At 44.7% G+C, this 21837-nt stretch overlaps 1 protein-coding gene across 1 annotated transcript in view; it reads left to right on the forward strand.

The window, feature by feature from the left end:
• ALPK2 (alpha kinase 2) overlaps positions 1-21837 on the forward strand; it is a 224640-nt gene that overhangs the window by 77937 nt on the left and 124866 nt on the right. The window lies entirely within an intron of this gene.

Below are 21837 nucleotides of genomic sequence, written 5' to 3' on the forward strand. Positions count from 1 at the left end.
TGCTCTGCCTCTCTCCTACAACTGAACTCAACTCCTCCCCTCCCGCTCTCTTCACTTCCTACTTCCTACCCTAGGGGGGGGAAGGGCGGCTGCTCATATGCACCATGTGGGGGTGTGTGTGGAATTACCAAGGAGGATGCACTCTTCTGTGACTGCCTGGCTAGGCCAGAGCGTCACAAGACCACACATGGACATCACACAGACCAAGGACTACCGTAGTTGATATGAACGTTAAATGGACCTGTGGTCCATGTGGGATAAAACGCAGCACGCTCTATATTAAGTGAAAACGCATGGGGATCAATAGAGGATCGCATAACTATAAGAGCAACAACTCATACATCATGTTAATCAGGAGCAATAAGAGTCTTTAAATTTGCTATATACAAAATACCCACACAAGCAGTATTAGAATGCATTAATATTTATTACAAAAATTGCTGAAGGGCATAACAGTAAATACATACAAAATGGTATAATAACAACCAGAGAGGAGCGGGATAAGGAGAAAAACCCCACGTGTCCCAGAAATGGAGGGAGAAAGTTTTCCCTGCTCCAAAGGTGATCATGAAAAAGTTATAGGCAAATGCCCAAGGCGAGAAACAGCTGCATCAGGATGATTTAAGACCCACATGTAGTAAGCACTTCCATGTGTAGTGTAGTAAAGGCAGCGCAACTCAACAAATTAGATCACCGTAATACCGGCGTTCCAACACGTGTTTCGCGTTGGTATGCTTCGTCGGGGGCTAGGCCAAGGCGTCACAAGACCACACATGGACATCACACAGACCAAGGACTACCGTAGTTGACATGAACGTTAAATTGACCTGTGGTCCATGTGGGATAAAACGCAGCACGCTCTATACTAATCCATTTTTCGGATCAAACCTGCCAGTAAACTCAGTCGATGTGGGTAAGAAACGGATACCATATGGTTACATGGATCAATATGGCATCCAATTTATGAAAATAGCATCTACGTGTATTGGACTTTGGGGGCCAAATACACAAAACAACTTTGTAGCGAATCTGCAACAGCTGAAAGGGATTTCCCAAGGAAGTGCACCATGCCACCCGTCGCAACTTTCTTATTTTCCACCCTAAAAATCCCTTACTTTATCGTAGGTCCTGATCCCTGTCAGCTTGCCTCCATTTCTGCCTCAGATCATGTGCCATACGTGGCAGTGATCTGTGCCCACTTGATTACATTCAGAATACCACCAATAACCCGTGATCAGACGCTTTCCAGATTTTGCCAATAAACATGAACAAGTTATGGCTCTGTGCACTGTGTTTCGGTATAATTTCTCCCTTAGGCCAGTTTCACACATCAGTTTTTTGCCATCAGGCACGATCCGGCGAAAAAACTGATGCGACGGATCCGAGAAAAAACGGCTCATTCACATCAGTTTTTACATCCGTTTCTTCCGTTTTTTGCTGGATCCGTTTTGATACTCAGCATGCTCAATTTAAAAAAAACGGAAACCGGCGCCGGATTCCGGCATATGACGGATGACACCGGATCCGGCGTCCATAGGCTTTCAATATAAAAAACGCTGCATGGTGCCGTATCCGGCGCAATCCGTTTTTTTGGCGTAGACAAAAAACGTTCACTTTAACGTTCCATCCGGCCGCCGAACAAAGCCGGATGGAATGCAAGGCCATCAGACGCAATCCGGCGCTAATAGAAGTCTATGGGGGAAAAAACGCATCCGGCGGCAACAGCTTCATGTTTTTGCCGGATTGCGCCTGATGGCAAAAAACTGATGTGTGAAACCGGCCTTAAAGTTACTGCAGTCAATTTTAAAGGACAGACAAGATGGAAACAGTTGCAATCTGGTAGATGTTGCAGTTTCCATACCGTAACGAGTCATGACAGTGAAGACCACCTGACCAGCAGGTTTAGGGTCCGTATAAAACAAGGCAGCGACAGCTTTATGACATGTTATGAAATAAGACGCCATAAGTAGTCCTAGAAGATGCTCCGAGAAGTAAGGTTAGCTGCATGGATCTTCACTTTCCATTGGAGAGGACGAATACGAGAACATGTAAAGTGCCGATTTCTTCCAGGGGTGACTCAATCTGGAAGGAACGAGTGTAAAAATAAGTGTACAATTTTATAAAATGATATGAGTTCCTAAAAAGTAACTATTACTGTGTCACTGCTTCTGTCTGGAGCTCAATTTGGGGCGCCATTACTTTGTAGGGTACTAGTTTGGCATTATTATTTTTTTGGGGTGACATTGCAAAAGCAAATGTGGCAGAATTGCAGGTAGCAATAAGGAGAGATTGTGTAGCAGGGGGTCCTACACGGTGCCAAACATGTCTGGGCACCAAACCCTATCGACAGGAGTTATAGCTGAAAGAGATCTTCATGGAGATCTGGGTGTTACGTTACTGCCGGAGTCTGCTCCAGCGACTTCTGCTCCGATCACCAGGCGACGCCGTGTTCCTGCCGTGGATGGTGCTGGTGGTGGGAGGGGAGTCGATGCCAGCGGCACCGGTGGGCGCAGGCTCCGATCGTCCACTGGTCTGGGTTATCTTGGGATCTGCAGTACCACTGGCTGACTGTGGGTGCCGTGTGTCTTCCAGCTGAAGTTGCCAGCGTTAAGCTACAGCCAATGGGAAGACACCACACCGTTCTTATTCCCCCTCCTGTCACATGACCACTGCCAGAGATAGTTCTGATTTTCCTCGCTCCTGGTCCGCCCTATTCTGTTTGGTGATTCCTGTGAGCTGACTTCTGCGTGTTTTCTGACTACCCTCCTGCCTACTGTTTTTGTACCTCGCTGCCCGATCCGGATTTGACCTCTGCTACGTTTGCTGACAACGTCATTACCTGCCGATTCTGTCCCTGTTCCGCAATTCCTGGTTTGACCCTGACGACTACTCTCATCGGACTGCAGCCTTCCACAGGTAGTGATCTCCAGGGCCCTGTGTAATTCCAAATCCCTGTATAGGGGTTAAAGGGTTTCAGGGTTCTGGGGGTCCTGCTTGGTGAGTGGCTTCCCTCTAGCCTTCCCATTACAGCCCATCTGAGTCTGTGGATCCAGGCAGGCGTTACACTCGGCAGGAGAAGCATGAAGTACGAGGGGCTGCTGATAAGTCTTTGGCTTTGTGATCTTTCTATGGTAATGAATGTTACATCACATGAAAGCCTTATGTGTCTATTATATGTTTTCAAAATGTTGTGCTTGTTGCTTATGGCAACAGTGTTCTACGCACGCGGGAAAACAAAATGGTAGAGTCTAATGCGATATTCACAGCAACTGAGAGCAGAGGAGGGATAAAATTCTTGTTTCTGCAAGGAAAGTCCATGAAGGATATTCATGGTGATATGCCGCAGACATTGGGGGATCAATGCCCTTCATATTCCACAGTTAAGAACCGGGTTGTCAAATATAAAACCGGCCACTTCAGCCCCAATGATGAGGAAAGTCCTGGACGCCTGAGAGCGGTTGTTGTTCCGGAGATCGTCGATGCTGTGCACAACCTCATACTGGAGAATCCACGAATTTTAGCTAAAGCAATAGCAGACATCATGGGGATTTCCCGTGAACATGTTTGTGTCATTATCCATGAACATTTGGAAGTGATCTGCAAAGTGGGTCCCCAAATGTTTGACAACAGATCAGAGAAGCATGTGTCGCGGGCGGCGGGGCGCTGCGCTCGCTAACGCTCGGGTCCGGCGCTGCTGCTGCTGCTTGGTGGCTCGAGCGGTGGGCCGGATCCGGTGACTCGAGCGGCGCTCCTCGCCCGTGAGTGTAAAGGGGATTGTTTGTTTGGGGATTTAGTCTATGACGCCACCCACGGGTTGTGGTGAAGATGGGCACCACCGCTGCTGGTGATGGGGATCCCGAGAGCGATGATAGGGAGCAGCTGGGATGTTGTTTTCCCCCTCTGTGGGTAGGGGTCGGTGGTCCCGGGGCCCGGTGGTGTGACGGGGAGGCAGGGTCGGTGAGGTGCATGGTCACAGGGACAGCGCGGCGCGATGCCGGATGGCACGGTTGTACTCACTCAGACAGAAAGTCACAAAGTCTCCGGTAAACCAAACGGCTGGATGGACGGGTCCCGCAGCCGGCTGCTGTGCCTCTCCCCGGACATGTGATGGCTGCTGTCTTTCCCTGCACCTTTGTGTACTGTCTTGACTACGATGGGTTCCCAACGGTAGTCCGCTCCCCGGTGTATGGATGCCGGAGGAGCCCGTTTGCCCGCAGGCGCTGGCCCTTGGGTCTCTAGCCTGTGGCGGTGGCTGTATACCCTCACGGTGCGGACAGTTGCCTTCTAACGGGTCTTTGGTTGTTAGGAAACCCCTGGGGTTCCTGTCACACTCGGATTCGACTGTTGACGGCGGCTCCAAGCCTAGTCGGGGTCCGATGGCCCTGCCTGAATGTGCTAGCTTCACTTCGCTCCCCGGTCAGTACCGGCAGGCCACCGCCTGACCCCGATCCTACGGTTTCGCGTTGATCCACCACTCCTGCAGACGGCCACCACCGTCTGCCAACCTTGCTGTCAGTGCCTGGGCCACAAACCCAGACACTCTCCACTTTACTCCTCTCACTTCAACCTCCAACTCTGTTCTGACTCTTTTCCCGCCTCCAGGCCTGTGAACTCCTCGGTGGGTGGGGCCAACCGCCTGGCTCCGCCCCACCTGGTGTGGACATCAGCCCCTGGAGGGAGGCAACAAGGGTTTTGTGTTTGGCTAATGTAACTGCCTGGGGTGGTGGGGGTGTGTGTGTGTTACCTGTGACGACCTGGCTAGTCCAGGGCACCACACATGCGAGTGAAAACTTCCCGGTCCATTTTTCAGTGTTTCCAGACTGATAAGAACTTCCAGGATCGACTAGTCACTATGGATGTGTGGCGCCCTGGAAAAGCCAGGTCGTCACAGGTACTACACCAACACACCCTACACCCCGGCTAGGCACACCTAAGTCAAACACAAATCCTTGTTGCCTTCCTCCAGGGGCTGATGTCCACACCAGGGGGTGGGCCAGGCGGTTGGTCCCGCCCACCGAGGAGTTCACAGTCCTGGAGGCGGGAAGAGTTTTCAGATGAGTTTTGGAGAGGGAAGTGGTAGGAGAGGAGACTGACCATGTCCGAGTGTGTGGCCTGGGCACCCAGCAAGGTTGGCAGACGGTGGTGACCGTCTGCAGGAGAGACTGATTGGAGTGAACCGTACGGACCGGGGACGGGCGGTGGCCCGCCGGTACCGGATCGAGGAGTGAAGAGAAGCCAGCACCATTCGGCAGGGCCTACGGACCCCGACCAGGCTAGAAGTCGCCGTAAAACCGGTCAAATCCATTAGCGAAGGGAACCTCCGGGGTTTCCCAGCAGCCAAGACCCGATTGAAGGCAACAGCTCACACCGTAGAGGGAAACACAGTCACCGCCAAGACTACAGTTCCCAGGGCCAGAGCCTGTGGGCAAAAGGGGCTCCCTCAGCATCCATCCAAGCTGGGGAGCGGGTTACCGGTGGGAAGCCATTGGAACCGTAAACACAACACAGGTGTAGGGAAAGGCAGTCACCATCAACCTACTGGGAGGAGAACAACCGCAGCCGCCTGTGGGACCCGTCCATCCAGCCGCTTGTTTGACCAGAGACTCTGTGTGAATTACTGGCTGAGTGAGTACCACCGTGCCGTGCGGCACAGCGCTGCCCCCGCGACCCTGCACCTCACCAGGCCCCGTAACCCGCCTGCCATCCCTAAAACCCTCACCGGGGGCCCCGGGACAACCAAATCCCCTACCCACGGAGGGGAGAACCAACATCCAAGCTGCTCCCTGTCATCGCTCCCGGGATCCCTGTCCAGAGCAGCGGTGGTGTCACAACTTCACCACAACCGTGGGTAGCGTCACGGACAATATCTCCCCAAACCACACACCAACCCCCCTTTCACTCATGGGCGAGGAACGCCGCTCGAGTCCCCGGGATCCGGCCCACCGCTCGAGCCACCACCGAGCAGCAGCAGTAGCCGGACCCGAGCAGTGGGTGAGCGCAGCGTCCCCTCCTCCGCCCGCGACAGATGACCCTGAAAACAAGGAGCAGTCAAAAGAGTGGAAGCGGATGCCATTGATCTGCCGCCTTGCTGCGTGTATGTCACTCCAGTGGAGCGACTCAGGAGGGTCACAGGCAGGACAGGGTGTCGCTGCAGCGGTGGGCACCTGATCTTACTGCGGACTCCATTGAATTGACCACGGTTGACGCGATGGACTTCAAGAGGTGGTGCGTGCGCAGAAAGACCTCTGCAGCCATTTTCTTAAAGTCCCTCGTGTCAATCTGCACATGCGCTGACTTTGCAGCCATTTTCTTGATGTTCATTGCGTCAACCGCGGGCAATTCAATACAGTCTTCAGTTAGACCAAGCACCCATCGCCGTAACACTGCAGTGACACCCTCAGTATCGCCGACCCTGCGTCCTATGACCCCACTACACCACTGCCGCCCCGGTCAGCCATATCCGCATTATAAGATGCACCCCCAGAAAAAAAAATATTACGAAGCTTCTCCTGCCCATAAGAATGTTAAAAATGGAAACCATGGATCCACACGTGTGCTGTCTGTGATTTTCAAGGACTCAAAGTATTGGATGGGTGACACTGATCTGTGATTTGGATTTGGATCAAAAAAGGATGTCGCCGTTATTTTTTTCAACTGATACAGGGTTCACAAAAAAAGCGGACCTAAGAGGAGCTCAGGTGACAATTACAGTTGAAGGGATGGCCCGTGAGAAAAAAAAGCCTCCTTCCAAAAATATAAGGTTAACTATTTTACTTAATGTGGTGTTTGATCTGTAGCATAAAGTGATATTGTCACATGGAGTATTGCACAAACTTTGCCTACTGTCATGGCGGCATTGGATTCTGACACTCCGCCCGATGGTTTCTCTGGTGTCTGGAACCAGCACAAGGTGTAAACCTGCTGTGTGCTGATTCATAGGCAGACTAGCAAATGTTAATCTCTGCTGGTCTGCTGGCTCCTTTAATCACATCTTGTGGGGAGACCTATCACATCTGCTCAACTCCTATTTATGCTGGTGGAATCATTATACCCATGCCAGCTATAGTTTATGCTATGTTGGTTTGTGAGGTGTGGTGTCCCAGACTCTCTCTGGTGAAAGTTGTGTTTTTTGCTTGGAGCGGTTGTGGAGTTTACTTCTTGTTTTGTAGCTTTCCTGAATCTTTTATCATGTCTTATCATGTGTGTGTGCACACTGTGTAACAGAGTTTTGTTTTTTCCCTTCTCTGCTTTTATCTGTGGTTTCAACACCCTCCTGTCCCGTCCCTGCCTGATGGGAGGGGGAATTAGATCAGGACTGGTCAGGAGCAGGGCCAGGAAGGAGACTCAGGCCCCTCCACCATCAGGAGTATCCCTGAGGTTAGGGATAGCATAGGGCCCCCTAGCTTGAGGGACAGCGTAGGAGCTCCAGTTCCTCGCTATCCCAAAGTCATTGTGACAGATGAAGCAGAATGACTTCAGCAGACTAATATATCACTTTGAGACAAAAGATTCTTTGCCACTGTTCTTTTTGTGCTTAGTAGTCCAGTGGGTTGTCCTATTCACTTACTCATAAACTGCCTTATAGGACAGCCCACTGGACTCCTAGGCATAGTAAGAGCAACGATTACATGCAGACCTGTTAGCAGGTGTAAAGGGACCTAGGGTCACGGCCGGGGATAGAAGCTAAACCGGCCATATAGGACAACACAAAGGGAAGGGGATAGGAATGCCCTATTGTCAGTGAAAGGGGGAAGTGGTGACCCCTGACAACAGTCTTCAGCTCACCCTTTCTGCCCTCAGCAACCCTGTCGCCGAGCTGGATACCTCACCCTAGGCAAGCCCTGAGGATCGAGGGTATGAGATCTTCATCAACACCATTATCACTAAGGGAAGACACAAGGGAACAATACAGAGGAAACACAACAGCAATCACCAGAGCCCTAGTAGATAGTAAAATACAACACTTATCTGAACTGCAGCAACCACAGAAGTCTGGAGCAACAGAAGATGACTTCCAGAGCTCAGCAAGGAACAAACTATAATCCGCACCCAAATATCCCCAGGGTGAGGTTTATAAAGGAAGTTAGCGGCTGGCAACAGAGAGGAAATACTGACAGTTTCCCAGGGTCCTAGAGTCCGCTACTGCAGAAATAGGGAACTGTCAGATAACAACACATGCTGCCAATCTCTGGTATTTTTTAACCCCTGCTGCCACTAGATTGTAAGGCAGCCATGACACATTCATGACACCTGGTTTATATCTAATATTATTCCGGGTGCTACCTTGAATATGATGGGTTTTTTTTTTTTTTTTTTTTTTTAAATTCTTTTATTTATAAATGTAATCCTTTAACAGTACACGTAACAGTTCTTAAGATCAAATGGACCTTTGTAAGATACATTCAACACACCAAAAAAATAGGACATAAGGCACACTTTGCATTTTTACATTGTGACAGAAAATGTTCCCGCAAATGCCCCCTTTCAGGTGTATAGACATTCAAGGTTCCATCTAGCTTTTTCAAAGAATAAATTCACATTTAACAGGTAACATACGTAACTCACCAAGAATAGTAAGAAGCGAAAGAGGAAAAGACCAGAAAGAAAGCAAGAGAAATAAAACAAAGAATAGAAAAGAGTGAGAAACTGGGGAAAAGGAGGAGGGTGGTGGGGGCGAGGGCTGGGAGGTGGAGGGGCCAGGTGAGGGTAAGAAGGGGTGGGGGGGGGGGGGCTGGGAGGTGAAGGGGCCAGGTGAGGGTAAGAAGGGGTGGTGGGGGGGCTGGGAGGTGGAGGGGCCAGGTGAGGGTAACAAGGGGTGGGGGGGGGTCTGGGGATCCGCTTATGTACTACCTTCTGTGGTTCCCTCAGCCGCCTCAACACTGCCCACCAGAGCACCATAGTCCTCCGAATGCTGGAAGTCCATCCACTCCCTCCACGTGGCCCAAAATTTCTCATATGAGTTGTGTAATGATGAAGTTAGATCCTCCATATACATGAGGTCATTGACCTTATTGATCCATTGAACCAGCGAGGGGGGTGCTGTGCTCCTCCATCTCTCTGGGATGCACACTCTCGCCGCCATGATGAGGAATTTCCTCAGAGATTTTTTGTATATTTTTTCAGAAGTCCCGCAGTGATGTAACAGGGCGGCAGCAGGTCCCAATTCCTCCTCTCCACCCGTCACCCGTGAAATGATATCAGACACTCCCCTCCAGAAGGGCCGGATCGCCTCACATTCCCAGAACACGTGTAGAATGTTGCCCTCTGCTGTGCCACACCGCCAGCACATGGGATCAACCGTTGGGAACATCGCATGTAACCTCGAAGGTACTCTGTACCATCTGGTTAGCAGCTTGTAGCTAGCCTCTTGAAACCTGGAGCTGATGGAGGATGTGTGCGCCAATCTGAAGACCCTTTCACACTGTGTTGGTGTCAGCTGGATTCCCAGATCCCGTTCCCACTGTGAAGCAAAAGGGGGGATTTGTTGGTCCGGGGGCGAAGATAAGAGCGAATATACTGCCGAAAGAGAATGCCGTATCGTGCCTGGTCCCATACATATTTGTTCAAACTGTGTCTTGGGTCGCTGAAAGAGGGATCTGGCTGGAAGGCTACTGAAAAAGTGTGCCAGTTGCAAGCATCTCCAATGACCAAGTGAGCTGGGATCCTGTTTAGCTGCCAATCCCTCTACCGACGGCCAGGTGTCCCGGTTTCCAAAGTCCTCTACCCGATCCACCCCGCCCCGAACCCAAGACTGAAAAACTGGATCCGCTCTGCCTGGCTCAAAGGCAGGATGGCTCAGGATTGGCGTCAAGCTCGATTGCCTGGGTAACATTTCTGATTGCACCTTCCCCGTATTACAGTATTTCACAGTTGACCCGATAGTTGGATGTGTTTTCAAGCTTGCAGGGACCTCCGAGAGCACCCATGGCAATTTGTTGAGGGGAATTGGGGAAAAGGACTGTTCAATTTGTATCCAAGCCTTTTGAGACCCGTTCCTGCACCAATCATTCTAGTTAGATGACCTGCTAAATGATACCTTCTCATGTCTGGCAGCCCAATCCCCCCGCTACACTTGGTCCTGTGCAAAATAGCTCTTTTTATTCGTACCGATTTACCTGCCCAAATGAAGGAGGACTGAATGGACTCCAGAGATTTGAAAAATCCTGAGGGTATTTTGATTGGGAGCGCCTGCAGTAGATATAGAATTCTAGGTAAGATATTCATTTTGTAAATCTGGCTTCTGCCAAACCAAGAGAATAATGATTTCCCCCATCTGTCACAGTCTCGCCTAATGGAAGACAGCAGAGACGGGAAATTCTGAGAGTAGAGCAGACCGAGATCCCCAGTCAGCCGTATCCCCAGGTAATTTAGAGATTGGGATGCCCATCGGAACTTAAACGATCCCTTCAACTCTTCCACCTCTTTGGATGAGAGATTTATGTTAAGGGCCTCAGATTTCGTGAAATTTATCTTGAAATTTGATAAACTGGAGTATCTCCGGAATTCCCTCATTAAGTTGGGCAGGGAGATCTTGGGGGCTGAAACGAAAAACATGAGATCGTCCGCATATGCAGCTACTTTGTGCGTAACATGGCCCACCCCAATACCCGCAATATCTGAGTTGGCTCGTACGTGTCCGAGGAAGGGTTCTAGCGTCAAGATGAAGATTAAGGGAGACAGCGGACATCCCTGACGGGTGCCATTAGATATTTTAAATGGGTCCGACAGAATCCCATTCACTCGGACTCTCGCCGAGGGTACCGAGTATAAAGACATGATCCAACCCATCATTCCACTTCCCAACCCCAGACACCCGAGCGTGGCTTCCATAAAGGTCCAATCCACTCTATCAAAAGCCTTTTCGGCATCAGTTGACAGCAGGATAGAGGGTAGACCCCCACTTTTAGCTTTATATATCAAATTAATGGCCTTAACTGTATTATCACGTGCCTCACGACCCGCCATAAACCCTGCCTGATCTGGGTGGATTATTTGAGAGATCAGAGGTGCCAGCCTGCTTGCAAGGATTTTAGCAAATAATTTTGTATCCACATTCAACAGGGATATCGGGCGATAGCTAGCACATTGTGTTGGGTCTTTCCCCATTCTTAGGTGAATCTGCATTGGGAGTTGAGCCCTCTGAAGCCCTAGAATTAAAGGCTGACAGGAGGTGTGGGGATATAATCTCCTTAAGTTTTTTGTAGTATACGAGGGGGAGTCCATCAGGCCCAGGTGCCTTTCCCGATTTGGATGACCCTATTGCGTCCACCAGCTCTTGATTTGAAATTGGAGTTTCCAATGCGGCTATCTCGGAGTCTGTCAACCGCGGCATTTTTGCTTCTCTGATGTACTCTGAAATTTTACTTTTAATAGATGATTTTGACAAAGTGGGGTCATGTGTCTCTAAATTATATAAGGATGCATAGAATTTTTGGAACGTCTCCGCAATTTCTGCCGAAGAATGTAATATTGATCCCTGAGGCTGTGTAGGGGAAATTTTTGATATAAAGGTTGTCGCCTGTTGTTGTCTGAGTGCTCTCGCTAATGTCTTGCTACACTTGTTCCCGTATTCATAAAAATGTCTACGGCATCTATTGAGGACCCCTTTTGCCTTGCTGTTGAGTAGTTTTCGTAGCTCGTCCCGGACTTTGAATAAGGCTCCTCCCACCTCTGCCGAGGGCATCTGCTTATGTTGTGTCTCCAGATCTCTCAGCTGTGTTAGCAGTCTGTTGACCTCTAGTTCCCTTTCCCTCTTTCTTCTTGCCCCTTGCTGTATGAGAACCCCTCGAATAACACATTTGTGGGCCTCCCAGACCGTCGTTGGTGATGTATCCCCACCCGCGTTCAACGTAAAGTATTCAGTCAGGGAGTTCTGTACTGACTGAAGGCTTTCAGGGTCCTCCAGTAGGGAAGTGTTCAGTCTCCATTGCCACTGCTGTGGAAACGGAGACTGTAGCACCATAGACACAGTGCAAAGTGCATGGTCAGAGAATGTTATGCTATCTATCTGGGCTTTGGAGATCCTTTCGAGGTCTTTATGTTTTACAAAAAAGTAGTCCAATCTGGAGTATACTCCATGTGCATTTGAATAGAAAGAGTAGTCCCTGTCAGACGGGTGTAACAATCTCCATGTGTCCACGAGCTGCTGCTCATGTAATAAGTACCGCAGCCTGCGGAGGGCTGATGTAGGATGTGCAGAGGCCCCCGAGGAGGTGTCCTGAGCTGGGTTTAGAGCGATATTGAAATCCCCCCCCATAATGAGTGTCCCCTCCACGAAATCCTCCATAGTTTCAACAAATCCGGCCAGGGTATCAATTTGCCCCACATTGGGGAGATATATAGAAGCTAATGTGTAAATATGCGTAGCGATCCTGCCCTTCACCAACAATAGCCGTCCCCTGTCATCACTGCGAGAGTCCATGAATTCCCAAGGGATGGAGCGCGAGACAAGAATACTAGTACCTCGGGACTTCGGGTCCGGCGAGAAGCTATGATACGCCTCAGGGAACCAGCGTGATGTCAATTTAAACGGTTTATGTTTGCACAGATGCGTTTCTTGCAAGAATGCAATTTGGACCCCCATTTTTTTTAACGTATTTGCCAGGATAGACCTCTTACCCGGGCTATGTAAACCTTTCACATTCAATGTCCCACATTTCACCTCCGAGTTCCCTGGTTTATGCATGTTGGGTCAGGAACAGTGTTGAACCCCCTACAAAACACTGACCGGATACGGGAAAGTGGGGTAAGGATCGGGTGGGGGGGGGGATCAAGAATCAGGTAGAAAAAAGAACTAGCAGCAGAGAAGAAAGAGCAGAGAGAGAGAAAGAAAAAAAAAAAAAGCGAGAAGTATTAGCAGACAGAAAATATGAACAGTAACAGCTGGCCTAAAGGAATGGCCAGTAAGTTTCACACAATAAAACTATGCAGTCTCTGAAGAACTTAGAGACCTGGTGCTCTCCAGCTGGGAGAACCACCCTTGGGGTGCGTGGAAGACCAAGGGCAAAAGCTAAACAAGCTCGAGGCAGAAATGACAATATTATAGTGAACTGAAAACCCACGTCTCACCCCCCCGTTACACGACAGGGCAGTGAGAGGCACATTTCTTAGAAGAACAACACGTTTATCAGACTATCCATCAACATTATCAATTGAAGGGTCCATGTGAGACCCCCTTAGGGGGAGAGAGAGACAAAGAGAGGTGGTGTGAAAGGGAGAGCGAAAGAGATAGAAAAGGGGAAGAAAGGGGAGAAAAAGATAAAGAAGAGAGAGAGTGGAGGAAGAGAGAAAAAGGGGCGAAAGAGAAACGACGGAGCAGAGAGAGAGAGAAGAAAGAGAGAAAGGGACGAGAGAGAAAAGGAGGAGCAACAAGAGAGAGGAGAAAGAGAGGGAAGAGAGAGAGAGAAGAGGGAGGAACACAAACTGATAAAAGAGAGCATAGAGGGGGAATAATAATCTCTCCACCTCTCTCCCTGCCACCCAAGAAAAGAGAGACAAATACATTTCAAGTAGCAATTAACCCAATATTTAAGTTCGCGTCCGGCCTATAAGGGGCCATCCTCCCACATCTCCCGCTCCCCCCACCACAAGATAAAAAACCGCAATCAGACCCAAGTCTTCAATCTGGCTCCTCCTGGGAAGATTCTCCGGCCGGCTTGGGATCCCTGGAACTCTTCTGAGGTCTTGCACGGCGGCGTCCACCTTCTCTTCTTCTTTGGGGTAACCCGGCGGGTCTGTCCATATGTAGCCAGTTAGGGATCTCTACTGCCGGTGTATCAAGAAATTGGAAGAGACCCTCCACCTCCTCCGGCCGCTTCAGCAGATATTGGTCTCCATTGTGGCGTACTATTAGGTGAAATGGATGTCCCCATCTGTAAGATGCTCCTTTCTCTTTAATTTTTTGTAGAATAGGGAGGAGCTGACGCCTCATATACAGGGTTCTGGCTGATATGTCAGGAAAAAGCTTGATTTCAGACCCTTTGTAAGAGACGGTTCCATGGACCCATGCCTTCCTCAGTATGGCTTCTTTATCCGTGTAGTAATGCAGTCTGCACAGAACATCTCTCGGCTGTGCTGTGTCACCCGGCCCCTGGCGGAACACTCTGTGGACTCTGTCGATCACATAAGTGGAGTCCTCTGCAGCTCCCATCACTTTGTTGAAAATTAAAGTTACAGACTTAAGGAGGGCAGCTGCTGCTATCTCTTCTGGGATGCCTTTTAAACGAATATTATTTCGCCTCCCCCTGTTTTCTTGATCATCTAACAGGATGGCGACATTTTGCAGGTGTGTACTGGCTTTGGATAGAGTTTGCTCCAGTGTGTTAACTCTTTCAAATAGTGTAAACACATCATTCTCCACTGCAGTGGTGCGTGTATCCAGAGCATCAATGTCCCCTTTCACAATGGACAGAGCCCTCTCATGTGCCGCCTCCATTTTAGTAACTAGATTGTCCAGGTCATGTTTGGTGGGGAGAGCAGCCAGCAGCTGCAGGATGCGCTCTGTATCCACAGTGGAGCTTCCTGGGTTAACTCCTTGTGTGAGCTGACCTCCATTTTGGTTCCCCTGACTGTGTGGGGATTGACTGCTTTGGGAGCCTGACAACTCCTGACATGCCTGGGAGGCCCTGCATTCATTACCCCCATGCATATCTCCATCAGTGCCCAGACTCCTGCTCTCTTCACCAGCCTGGCTCATCAAGCTCTGCTGTGGGGCCTGAACTCCACCGCCCCCCTCCTTCTGAGTATTCTGTGCAGCAGCCTCACCTCCTGTATACCCCTGCACCACTGGTCTCTGTGACGAAAGCAGAGATCTCGGTCCCAGCTGATCTCTGACGGTACCGCCCTGTACCTGCACGCTATGCATCGCCACCGCCACTTCTGTCCCGCTGCCACCACTGACGGCTGCTGTTGCTGCAGGCCCCTGCCTCATGGATGCAGGTGCCATTACTGAAGCAGGCCTGGAGACCGGAGAGAGCTTCCCCCCTTTGAACAGACGATCCACTGCTGCGCTGCTGCTTCTCAGGGCTGGTGGTCCAGTCTGTGGTGCTGTGCCTCTCTTCCCCGGCATGTTAGAGAGTGCCAGGTGGGTTTTGCTATGTTATTTGCCACCTCAGCTTGCAAGAGCTCCTACAGAGCACGTCTGCCTGCCATCAAGCTCAAGCCACGCCCCCCCGGTTTTTTTTGTTAATACGGTTCCAAAGATATGAGCCTTTTTGTTTAGTGTTAATTCATATGGTCTTTACCAAAGGGGCGTGGCTTACAGTGTAATAATACACAGCACCTTGAAGACACGCCCCAGAGGATCCTGTGAGCCAAGTAACCATTAAAATCGGCACTAAATTTAGTGCTAGATTTACACACAAAATAACAAACAAAAAAAATCATATTTAGGGGAGCAGCGGGAATATAATAAGCGCAAAAACTGTTCACTTTTGACCTTTCGACAGGTCCTTTTTAAGCTAAAGCATTACAGGATACATCAAATATATTCCTGAAAACTGATATATTAATTTGCGTAGGTCATCCAGGTCTACAATGAGCTGCCCACAGGTAGAATTGCTCTTTACATCATCTGCTAATGGTCTGGTGTTTTTTGGAGCTTTTGTGGTCACACGTAGCCTTGATTTTTGGAGTCACCAACAGCGCTACCTTCAACATCTCTTGCAGGGATGGAGATTTTAATGGGTTTTCAGAAAGTACCGCCACACCGTGTGAATGGTAACAGGTCATTATAGGACATAATAACAAGTGACGACTAATTAGCGCTGAGTAGTTTTACTACAGGATGCCAGACGGCGGTGTGATCCTCCTAATCAACCGGTATGTAAGAGGAATGCCAGTTGCCTCATCCTGCAGACCAAATGGAAAAATATGGCCTGGTGATGACCACTATGTGCTACTATGTGCAAATATTTAGCTACAGACTGAATGCGGATTTATATAAAGGGGCATTTACACCCTAATTACACACAAATATATAATTAATAAGCCACAAGTAATGGTGATACGACATTTATAGTACGGTGGCAAGTAGAAATGTTAAACAATGTACTCAATAATAGGAAAAAAAATTCCAAGTGAGACAAAATAGTGAAAAATGGGCACCATTGTTTAATCTTCCAGGTCAGTATAATTAAGAAAATATTAAAAACATATATATTGTTTTATTTATTTATCTATTTATTTTATTTTATTTAAATATAGGAAAAAAAAATCTGATCACTTTTTTTAGGGAGGTTTGGCGACTAAAAATTGCAATTCTGGATTTTTAATATTTTTTTTTTCTCATTATGGAGTTTACCAGTTGGATTAATTAGTTCTATATTCTGATAGATTGGACCTTTCTGTACCACATGTATTTTTTTTTTATTTCTTTATCTTTAATTTTTCAATAATATATATTGAATATAATAATATTATAATAAAAATAATATATATATATATATATATATATTTTTAAATTTTTTAATTTATTTTTTTTTATTTTTTAGAAACTTTTGCAATCATCCTAAGAAAATATACTGCAATACAACAGCTTTTCTTCATATAGTGAAAAGTGCGATCTCTTTTGAACCTCAGCGTACCACAGCTCCCCTGATTATTACATTTATTATTTATTTATTTATTTTAAAATCTGCCATATGGCTTTACAGATATGGGACTTAATATTTTGTGTTTTTCTTTTTATTCTTACCAAAGGGTTGTTGCTCACAGGGTAATATTATAAAGCAGCCTAAAGACACGCCCCCGAGGATCCTGTAAGCCACACCCTCTGAGTAACGACCATGACAGTTAGCAATAAGAAAAAAAATGCCATATCTTTGGAATCATTTGGTGGATTCTAAACGAGCAAAAAACTGAATATTAAGGGAAACTGCCAGAATACTATGAAAGAAAAAACTTGGACACTTTGGATCTGGTGATAGGTACCAGGACAATCTCTACACCCTTTACCGCTACAGCCATGAGCCAGCTGTATCTTATAGGGACCAATGTAGACAGTAGAAGATGCAACAGAATTTGGACTAAAAACTAACTATATAATGTAAAAATATAATGTTCTTCAGTTGTTTCCAGGCCTGACTTCATGGTCCCATCTGTCACTAGCAGGAGGGAGAAAAAGAAATGGAGATATATACCGTACATCTGACCTTAAAATGCAGCAGCCAAATATATGTCTGTTGTTGGGTAAAGGTTGACTCAGATGAGAAATTCTGCAAGAGAAAATATTATACATCCCATAAGCACAGCCATTACTACAACAGTGGACAGATTAGAGCCAGTCTCATTGACAGTATACAAAGTAATCAACGAAAATGTATTTATCGCTGCTAAAATAGTGAATATTCAGTGTAAGTTGCATTGTTCTAGCACATGGTTAATTTTGGACGGTGTTAAAAATATTTGCTATACTTTAACAGATCCCCATGTACAAGAATGTAACTATTACAATACTGTCCCCTATGTACAAGAATATAACTACTATAATACTGCTCCTATGTACAAGAATATAACTACTATAATACTGCCCCCTATGTACAAGAATATAACTACTATAATACTGCTCCTATGTACAAGAACATAACTACTATAATACGGCCCCTATGTACAAGAATATAACTACTATAATACGGCACCTATGTACAAGAATATAACTACTATAATACTGCTCCTATGTACAAGAATATAACTACTATAATACTGCTCCTATGTACAAGAATATAATTACTATAATACTGCTCCTATGTACAAGAATGTAACTATTACAATACTGTCCCCTATGTACAAGAATATAACTACTATAATACTGCTCCTATGTACAAGAATATAACTACTATAATACTGCCCCCTATGTACAAGAATATAACTACTATAATACTGCTCCTATGTACAAGAACATAACTACTATAATACGGCCCCTATGTACAAGAATATAACTACTATAATACGGCACCTATGTACAAGAATATAACTACTATAATACTGCTCCTATGTACAAGAATATAACTACTATAATACTGCTCCTATGTACAAGAATATAATTACTATAATACTGCTCGTATGTACAAGAATATAACTACTATAATACTGCCCCTATGTACAAGAATATAACTACTATAATACTGCTCCTGTGTACAAGAATATAACTACTATAATACTGTCCCTATGTACAAGGATATAACTACTATAATACTGCCCCTATGTACAAGAATATAACTACTATAATACTGCCCCTATGTACAAGAATATAACTACTATAATACTGCTCCTATGTACAAGAATATAACTACTATAATACTGCCCCTATGTACAAGAATATAACTACTATAATACTGCTCCTATGTACAAGAATATAACTACTATAATACTGCCCCCTATGTACAAGAATATAACTACTATAATACTGCCCCCTATGTACAAGAATATAACTACTATAATACTGCCCCTATGTACAAGAATATAACTACTATAATACTGCCCCCTATGTACAAGAATATAACTACTATAATACTGCCCCCTATGTACAAGAATATAACTACTATAATACTGCCCCCTATGTACAAGAATATAACTACTATAATACTGCCCCCTATGTACAAGAATATAACTACTATAATACTGCTCCTATGTACAGGAATGTTACTACTATAATACTGCCCCTATGTACAAGAATATAACTACTATAATACTGCTCCTATGTACAAGAATATAACTACTATAATACTGCCCCTATGTACAAGAATATAACTACTATAATACTGCCCCTATGTACAAGAATATAACTACTATAATACTGCCCCTATGTACAAGAATATAACTACTATAATACTGCCCCTATGTACAAGAATATAACTACTATAATACTGCCCCTATGTACAAGAATATAACTACTATAATACTGCCCCTATGTACAAGAATATAACTACTATAATACTGCCCCTATGTACAAGAATATAACTACTATAATACTGTCCCTATGTACAAGAATATAACTACTATAATACTGTCCCTATGTACAAGAATATAACTACTATAATACTGCCCCTATGTACAAGAATATAACTACTATAATACTGCCCCTATGTACAAGAATATAACTACTATAATACTGCCCCTATGTACAAGAATATAACTACTATAATACTGCTCCTATGTACAAGAATATAACTACTATAATACTGCCCCCTATGTACAAGAATATAACTACTATAATACTGCTCCTATGTACAAGAATATAACTACTATAATACGGCACCTATGTACAAGAATATAACTACTATAATACTGCTCCTATGTACAAGAATATAACTACTATAATACTGCCCCCAATGTACAAGAATATAACTACTATAATACTGCTCCTATGTACAAGAATATAACTACTATAATACGGCACCTATGTACAAGAATATAACTGCTATAATACTGCTCCTATGTACAAGAATATAACTACTATAATACTGCTCCTATGTACAGGAATGTTACTACTATAATACTGCCCCTATGTACAAGAATATAACTACTATAATACTGCCCCTATGTACAAGAATATAACTACTATAATACTGCCCCTATGTACAAGAATATAACTACTATAATACTGCTCCTATGTACAAGAATATAACTACTATAATACTGCCCCTATGTACAAGAATATAACTACTATAATACTGCTCCTATGTACAAGAATATAACTACTATAATACTGCCCCCTATGTACAAGAATATAACTACTATAATACTGCCCCCTATGTACAAGAATATAACTACTATAATACTGCCCCTATGTACAAGAATATAACTACTATAATACTGCCCCCTATGTACAAGAATATAACTACTATAATACTGCCCCTTATGTACAAGAATATAACTACTATAATACTGCCCCCTATGTACAAGAATATAACTACTATAATACTGCCCCCTATGTACAAGAATATAACTACTATAATACTGCTCCTATGTACAGGAATGTTACTACTATAATACTGCCCCTATGTACAAGAATATAACTACTATAATACTGCTCCTATGTACAAGAATATAACTACTATAATACTGCCCCTATGTACAAGAATATAACTACTATAATACTGCCCCTATGTACAAGAATATAACTACTATAATACTGCCCCTATGTACAAGAATATAACTACTATAATACTGCCCCTATGTACAAGAATATAACTACTATAATACTGCCCCTATGTACAAGAATATAACTACTATAATACTGCCCCTATGTACAAGAATATAACTACTATAATACTGCCCCTATGTACAAGAATATAACTACTATAATACTGCCCCTATGTACAAGAATATAACTACTATAATACTGCCCCTATGTACAAGAATATAACTACTATAATACTGCCCCTATGTACAAGAATATAACTACTATAATACTGCCCCTATGTACAAGAATATAACTACTATAATACTGCTCCTATGTACAAGAATATAACTACTATAATACTGCCCCCTATGTACAAGAATATAACTACTATAATACTGCCCCCTATGTACAAGAATATAACTACTATAATACTGCAGCTATGTACAATAATATAACTACTATAATACTGCCCCCTATGTACAAGAATATAACTACTATAATACTGCCCCCTATGTACAAGAATATAACTACTATAATACTGCCCCCTATGTACAAGAATATAACTACTATAATACTGCCCCTATGTACAAGAATATAACTACTATAATACTGCTCCTATGTACAGGAATATAACTACTATAATACTGACTCTATGTACAAGAATATAATTACTATAATACTGCTCCTATGTACAAGAATATAACTACTATAATACTGCCCCCTATGTACAAGAATATAACTACTATAATACTGCTCCTATGTACAGGAATGTTACTACTATAATACTGCCCCTATGTACAAGAATATAACTACTATAATACTGCCCCTATGTACAAGAATATAACTACTATAATACTGCCCCTATGTACAAGAATATAACTACTATAATACTGCCCCCTATGTACAAGAATATAACTACTATAATACTGCCCCCTATGTACAAGAATATAACTACTATAATACTGCCCCTATGTACAAGAATATAACTACTATAATACTGCCCCTATGTACAAGAATATAACTACTATAATACTGCCCCTATGTACAAGAATATAACTACTATAATACTGCTCCTATGTACAAGAATATAACTACTATAATACTGCTCCTATGTACAAGAATATAACTACTATAATACTGCCCCCTATGTACAAGAATATAACTACTATAATACTGCCCCTATGTACAAGAATATAACTACTATAATACTGCCCCCTATGTACAAGAATATAACTACTATAATACTGCCCCCTATGTACAAGAGTATAACTACTATAATACTGCCCCTATGTACAAGAATATAACTACTATAATACTGCCCCTATGTACAAGAATATAACTACTATAATACTGCCCCCTATGTACAAGAATATAACTACTATAATACTGCTCCTATGTACAAGAATATAACTACTATAATACTGCCCCCTATGTACAAGAATATAACTACTATAATACTGCCCCTATGTACAAGAATATAACTACTATAATACTGCCCCCTATGTACAAGAATATAACTACTATAATACTGCCCCTATGTACAAGAATATAACTACTATAATACTGCCCCTATGTACAAGAATATAACTACTATAATACTGCCCCTATGTACAAGAATATAACTACTATAATACTGCTCCTATGTACAAGAATATAACTACTATAATACTGCTCCTATGTACAAGAATATAACTACTATAATACTGCCCCCTATG

This window comes from Anomaloglossus baeobatrachus, chromosome 1 (genome assembly GCF_048569485.1).
Source record: "Anomaloglossus baeobatrachus isolate aAnoBae1 chromosome 1, aAnoBae1.hap1, whole genome shotgun sequence".
Lineage (NCBI taxonomy): Eukaryota > Metazoa > Chordata > Amphibia > Anura > Aromobatidae > Anomaloglossus > Anomaloglossus baeobatrachus.